The sequence below is a fragment of the Melozone crissalis genome, unplaced genomic scaffold (assembly GCF_028551555.1).
Source record: "Melozone crissalis strain CALT ecotype California unplaced genomic scaffold, PUWL_Pcris_2 ptg000002l_1, whole genome shotgun sequence".
Classification (NCBI taxonomy): Eukaryota; Metazoa; Chordata; class Aves; order Passeriformes; family Passerellidae; genus Melozone; species Melozone crissalis.
In genome coordinates, this window is record NW_026535780.1 from 2,355,373 (window position 1) to 2,362,113 (window position 6,741).

The 6,741-nt window shown below is 37.7% G+C and overlaps 1 protein-coding gene across 3 annotated transcripts in view; it reads left to right on the forward strand.

Annotated features, from left to right (window-relative positions):
* TSNARE1 (t-SNARE domain containing 1) overlaps positions 1–6,201 on the forward strand; it is a 470,571-nt gene extending 464,370 nt beyond the window's left edge. For all 3 annotated transcript variants that reach the window (XM_054295392.1, XM_054295195.1, XM_054295333.1), the window contains exon 14: positions 5,253–6,201. The gene's annotated coding sequence lies outside the window, so the exon portion shown is untranslated. The remainder of the gene's footprint in view (positions 1–5,252) is intronic.
* Positions 6,202–6,741: the final 540 nt, after the last annotated feature.

A 6,741-nucleotide genomic window follows, 5' to 3' on the forward strand; every position in this document is an offset into this window, starting at 1 on the left:
CGGGGTATATCATCACCCTGCCATCTCATTTTTTTTCTGACAGAAGACTCTTGGGTTATTAGGCCTGTCCTATTTTAAGAAGCTGCTGTTAGAACTCCAGAATAAGCAGAAATGACCAGAGTGGCTGAATAAGAGCAGCAGCTTTCCTGCTGTGGGCAGTCGTGCACTGAAGAAATTCTGCAATGAGAAGTGGACATCATTTGCTTCCCTAGAAAATTAGTGGGAAGGATTCTTTAAAGAGATGAACTTTAACTGATGAAACAACAGTCTTTACTGAAGGCAAAATCTCATCATTGTGTACTACACTTGTAAAAAGGCCCAGCTAAAGGCATGGAAGGTTTACAATGTCAGAAATGTAATTCTCAGACTAATCTGCTATCTGATTAACTTCAGCTTCAAAGAGGCAGGAAACATCACAGGCTTTCTTAGTATTGTGACCTTTTTCTTCCTTTCCTTGTATTTTCTTTATTTTCTATCCTGAAAATGCATCATTAAAATTTATGTATAAAATAAAATTTTTGTATCAAGCCCATTTTGAAACCTTAATCAGAGTGATCAGGAAGGGTTTTCAGAAGCCATTGCCTGCCACCACAGATGGAAGAGATTAGTTTCAAATGAGTTAAGCCATGAATTGCACCCCAACTGCAGAGAAAGGTTATCTGACTTAGGATAAATTTGATGGTGATGTCCAAAGCTGGTGATCTGTTGAATCCTAAACACAGAAGCAAAGTATATTTACCATATTGTCAGGAAATGAAAATCAGAATATTAGCAGCTACAAGGAACTAGAGCCAGAAAAATGTAAACAACTATAGATTTCCTGGTTTCCCTTTAATACTCTCTTAGGGGTTTCAGAAATAGACAATTTAGATCCTCATGTTATAAGATGCTGTCTCCACTGTCAGCCTCACAGATTAATTTAGGTTCTATATTCACATCATGAATGAGATGATGTCACAGGATTTCAGCTTTGAGATATTTGGAAGCTACTTTGCAATGTGCATCTGAAACTATAAAGTATGCAGCAGTTTCAGATGAAAGCAGATAAAGTTTTGACATGGATTTAATTAGTGTAAATTATGCATATGGGAAAGTTTCAGTTTGAAAATATCAAGACAGTAGTGCCTTGGAAACAGGTTCACCAGAACACTGAAAATCAAAATCTAAATAAGAAGAAACAAAACTGAATTAAACAAAAGAATGGCAAGCTGAAGTCAAGGACTTAACATTTCCTTTCTGTGGGTTTTCTGTCTTTCAAGATGCCTGTGCTGAGGGTCCAGCACTGGCACAGGCTCCCTCCCTGCCGAGTTTGACACGTTGGGAAGGGCCTTTAAATAACTCTGAAGAGATGTTTCCATGTCCATGTTTTCAGTGCTCACCACCAAAATCCATCTGTTCATTCTATGACTTTGCAGAGCAGCTGCAAGACCTTTCCTATGGGCTGGATAAAGTCAGTGAGAGTGTTTGCATGGACTTTATTGAGATTTGGGTCATCTCTGCCCTTTCACTGAGGCAGAATTCCACTTGGTAATTTCATGGGCCACCTTCAGTCATCTCAATCAGCTTCCAATGATTGTCATTATTTCACACTTTTAAAGAAACATTCAACCACCCAAAAGTTCTGCATATATAATTGTCGCCTACTATTAATAATGGACTATGATTTGTCTTGATGAGCCTTCTCCAACAGAGAAGTCCTTTGAGATTTGTATCTATAAGAAAGTTCTAAATCCATGTAAATTTGCAAATGTCAAAGGTTGTATTATCACAGCTTATTTACACAGTGTTATACACATCCTCATATTTGCCCAGACAGAGATCTCACTTGAATTGGAACAACAGCAGGTAGGGACAAATTATTATTTATTACTTTGAATAATTTATCTTCCCATGAGACCACCTCTTTAATTCACAGCCAGAACAGCCCAGACTAAATAAATGAGCAGAGTCTACACTGAAAACCTCAAAGAGGGGAAAGATTCTTCTCTGAGCTAAGGAGAGTTGGAGGGATGGATCCTTACCTCAGGTTCTTGTTGCAGCTGTTTACAGGCTGCTTTTACACTTCTCAGTAAAGAGATCTGTCAGCTTATAGAAGCATAATTTTAGCACCCTGATGGCAGCAGGGTCTCCTTTCTTTATTTGCCCTCTCTCTTTATGTATGAAAAAAAATCAAGATAAATTTATCTGTTTCCTCTTAATGGTTATAAAAATAATCACAGAAATAAAGACAGACAAAGCCTCAAGTCAGACGCGTTTATACCAGTAAAGTTCCCAAGACATTAAAGAAAACCTAGGATATATTCCAGCATAATTTTAATTTATTTCTTTCCAAAGATTGTTATTTAGTTCTCTGTTTGTACAGCAACTAAGATAAGACTGTGTGGTCCATGAGTAGAATTGCTAAAGTCAGCATAATTATTACTACCCAAAAAGTAAAAAAAAAAAATTTTAATCAAAACCTAAGATTACTCTCTCTCAGTAACCTAAATTCATATTCAATTCATATCAAGCAAACCTGAAAGGTATCTGAAGTCTGTTGGGTTTTTGGCCCACAATATCTTTTAGCCAGTTTGTGTCTGGAGAATCTCTCTTGTTGCACTCCAAGCCTGTAGATTACCTATTTCTTATCCAAATGGCTTTTGCATTTAAATATTTATATTTAAATAAATATTTTCCCTGCCTGCAAATCAAAATTCAGAATCTCCAGCAGCTGCAGAGCCTGCTAAGAGCAATGGGTCTGTGCTGGACATAGGGTTTGGTTTCATATCCAACCCATCTTCATCCCAGTGCTTGGAGAATTCTGTCCAAGCTCCAGAGGATCTGTGTTCTTTTTCTCCTGGACACAGGCATGTGTGTGCCTGCACAGGACCTCTCTGACATGTGAGGAGAGGCTGAGAGAGCTGGGATTGCAGCCTGGGGAAGGAAAGGCTCTGGAGGACCTTTCCCAACTATAAATACCTGAGGCAGGGGGATAAAGAAGGTAAAAGCTGGCTCTTCTCAGTGGTTTCTGCTGTTAGGTCAAAAGGCAGTGATCACAACCTGAAAAAAATGAAAAAATATTTTGAGCAAATGAGAACACTTTTTTTTTTTTTTTTTTAATATAAGATTGACCAAATGGGGAAATGGGTTGCTGAGAGTTGTGGAGCCTCCAGCTTTGGAGCTATTCAAAATCTGACTGGGCACAGCCCTGCTCACCCTGCTTCATCTCCAGAATCTGTGAATTTCTGTGATTCTGTAACTTGAACAGGTGCTGAATGTTGTAGACTGGCACCTGCAGAAATATTATAGAATTCTATAATGCCATAAAATGGTTTAGGTTGGAAGAGACCTTCAAGGTTCACCTTAGAGCCTTTCCTCTTTAAAAAGTGCTGGGAAATATGAAATAAACAGAAAAGTGAGAATAGTTCCCAAGTGGAAGGAAAGAATGAATGATTAGTAGCATGCATCCCCTTTCCAGAGATGCTTTTTTATTTGTGTGAGTGACTTGAGCAACTCCTCTTGTGACATTAAAAGGACTTTGGCTGCTGAATCTGTGCATCTAAATTTAGATGTCAACAGTGAACCTCTCTGCATCTGGGAAAGTCATCCTGAAGATCCCTTTGCAGTTAATGTGAGTCAATACCAGCCAGTGAAATTTAGGTCAATATGGAGTTGATTACTTTATTCAAATGATCCCCACCCTAAAAACCCTAAAAATCTTTGGCTGTATTGATTAGATCTGTAATTACTGTAATAGGAGCCTGGAGCCTGGGAGTCATTCTACTCAGATGGAGGTGCTTAGACCTTAAATTAGCTGGGATGAATGTCATCTTCAGAAGGGTACCCTTCCATTAGAGTGTTTCTATTGCCTCTTTGAGGTGTTTATGTGAATACAATGCAGGAACCCTCATCTCTGCTTTGTATCTGCAGCACAGCACATAATGGACATCTGGTTTCAAAATTATTATCTGAACAATCTTATAATGAGCAGTTTAAAAATTAGCATAAATGAAAATATGTTTGTGTCTGTATTTGGGTGCTTTCTGTCTGATCATGGTCTATTTTAAAACCTTGTTGGTTTGCAGTAAAGCATAATTAAAACAGTGTTTCTGAGGCTTTCACCTGTATCAAAAAGAACTAGAAAAAAGAAAAGAAGTTGTTATCAGTCATGCCTTCACTAATAATAATGACAATCCAGTTTTTCATTCCTATCCTCACCCTGGATAACAAGTTTAACCTGATTTTCTTAGACGGCATATGTACACAAACACAGTCACTGAGGAAGCAGAGGTAGAATAAACACAAACACCACAAAAGCTTGCTGATATATTTCAAAGTGGTGCTTCCTACAAACACTCAGGGCTGTTTCATAGGTGGTGAGTGCAAAAATACAATCTGTGTAACCTCAGAAGTGCAAAGTGCTGATCTTGGAGGTGCTATCCTACTGCTGATGTCTTTCTCAGGAAGTTTCTTTTACAGTAATTGGAGAGAAACAGACTCTTTGATCAAAAAGTGCCCCTTTTTAAATTCCATTAACTTGTCTACATGAATAGTGTAAACATTTTATGGTTTAGATCTACATGTTTTTGATCTCTAATTACACATCTACAAGTTATAATGAGTTGTTCCTAGTCAGAGGAAGTGCCTAAGGTTTTAGTTTTTTCATGGCATGGAAAAATGGGAAACAATACAATTTCCCAGCTCTATTCTGTCCAGCAAAGTGCACCAGTGCCATGCTCTGTCTTCTATTCTTTGTCCATTTTGCAGAAAATTATATTTTTAAAACTAAATGCGCTTTTCTCCAGGCATGGGAACTGCTGGCATTGAAGGGAACACAAAATTTACTTTTTTCCTTGCTACAGGAGGTTAAATGCTGTATTTTCTTGATGAATTTGTGTTTTCTGTATTCTGAGACATAGAGCCATGGAAAAGTTTGGGTTGGAAGGGACCTTAAAGATGATCTCATTCCAACCTCTCTGCCATGGGCAGGGAGTCCTTCCTGGTTATTCACAGCCCCTTCCAACTTGGTTTTGAACATTTCCAGAGATGAGGAGCCCACAACCTTTGCGGATAATCTGTCCTAATCGTCTCATCCCTTCCACCTCCACAATTACCTTAGCCTGGAATCAGTGAAAATACATTTTCCTGAGCTTGATCTGCTTTGTTGCTGTCTGTGCCTTTTGGGAGCAGCCACCCTTCCACCAGTGACACCTCTGCACCTGAAATTCTCTGGGGGTCCTGTGAATACTCACCAGTTTTTCTTGGTTTTACAGAGCCTGTGGTCACCCTGGAATGGATTCTCAAGGCACTGCGCATTCAGGCCCCACGTCCGTGTCTGCATTTCTGATCACGTCATGTTAATCCTGCTATAACCAACAAGCACTAATTGTATGAAGGAAAAGCCAAGTTTTATACTGTGTGTTGGTATCATTGTGAATAATTTTGGCTATTTTTTCCCCTTTCATCACAGGCATGTTTTACCTTATGTTACAGATTTTAATTGTGCCCCCTGTATCTGGGGAATTCAATTTCTTTGCCTCCAGATTTGCTATACAATGTGCTGTAAGACAAGTAGCTGTTAATTCATCTCTGTTGTTTGTGTTTTTAACATGCTCCTGATCTCCAATTCTGCTCATTTAAAACCGTGAAAGTCAAGATGTTTGTCTGGTTCTTTTTTTTTTATTATTATTATTTTTATTTTGTTACTCTTTTTGTATGTTTAAAAATTAATTTAGCTCAGATTCCCCTGCTGTGCACTGCTGCTTTAGAATTTGCTCTGCTGGATCTGAGCTAAGCACTTCCACAATTTCATGTGCCGTTTACAACACATCAATTAGATGCTTATTTGATCCCACTGTATGCACAGAACACCATATTTATTCATGAGAAACCTCACTGAAAGAGCAGGACAAATAAACAAAACATTATGTTATGATTTTTTGGTGGCCTTTAAAAAAAACCAAGAAAGATATCTCATGAAAAATGCCAAATCTTGCTCCAGACTTCATTTAATAGGTTTCAATGCAACCAGCGTTTGTGAGTTTGTTCCATTTTCATCCATAATGTTTTCTACTGACAACATGATTGAAAATGCCATTGAAATTCATCTTTAAATGTGTCGTGTGTTATAAATGCAGTTTTCCTCCAGTAAATAAAGCATTTCAAAAATGGTTTTAATTAAAACACCATAGGAATTATTAAAGAGAATTTAACAAAATTATATATTTTTTACTCTTTAGGTAAAGCAAAATCTTTTGATTTTTAAAAATATTTCTTACCAGAAAAAGGAAAAAAAGGAAAAAAAAAAATGTTACCTCTGTATGTGATGGGGGTTTGGGTACCATGGAGTTTTAGAAATGAATAACAAATATTAAACTGGATTATCACCTGCACTGATATCAGTTACATGCTCCCTTTCCAAAGAGCTGACACAGTCTTTCATCAGTAAAGGCTGAGCACAGAAAATGCTCAGAGAGCATTTGCAGGTGCTTAAGCTCACTCAGGGTCAAAACTGTGAAACTTCTTAAATCAGCACAGTCAGGTTTGGAGAAGAAACACAAGTCACAGTTTCTGGTGGCTTTTCTTTAGATTTATAAAATCTACCTAACTGGATTGGTATATGTTACATTAAATATTCATTAATTGCTATTAAGAAAAGCTAATGAACAGAGTGACACTCTTCTTTTTCTCCAGCCGAGCTTCGTGCTGGCATGAAATTAAAAATTATGACACCTATGGCTTTACCTTACCACAGAGAGTTTA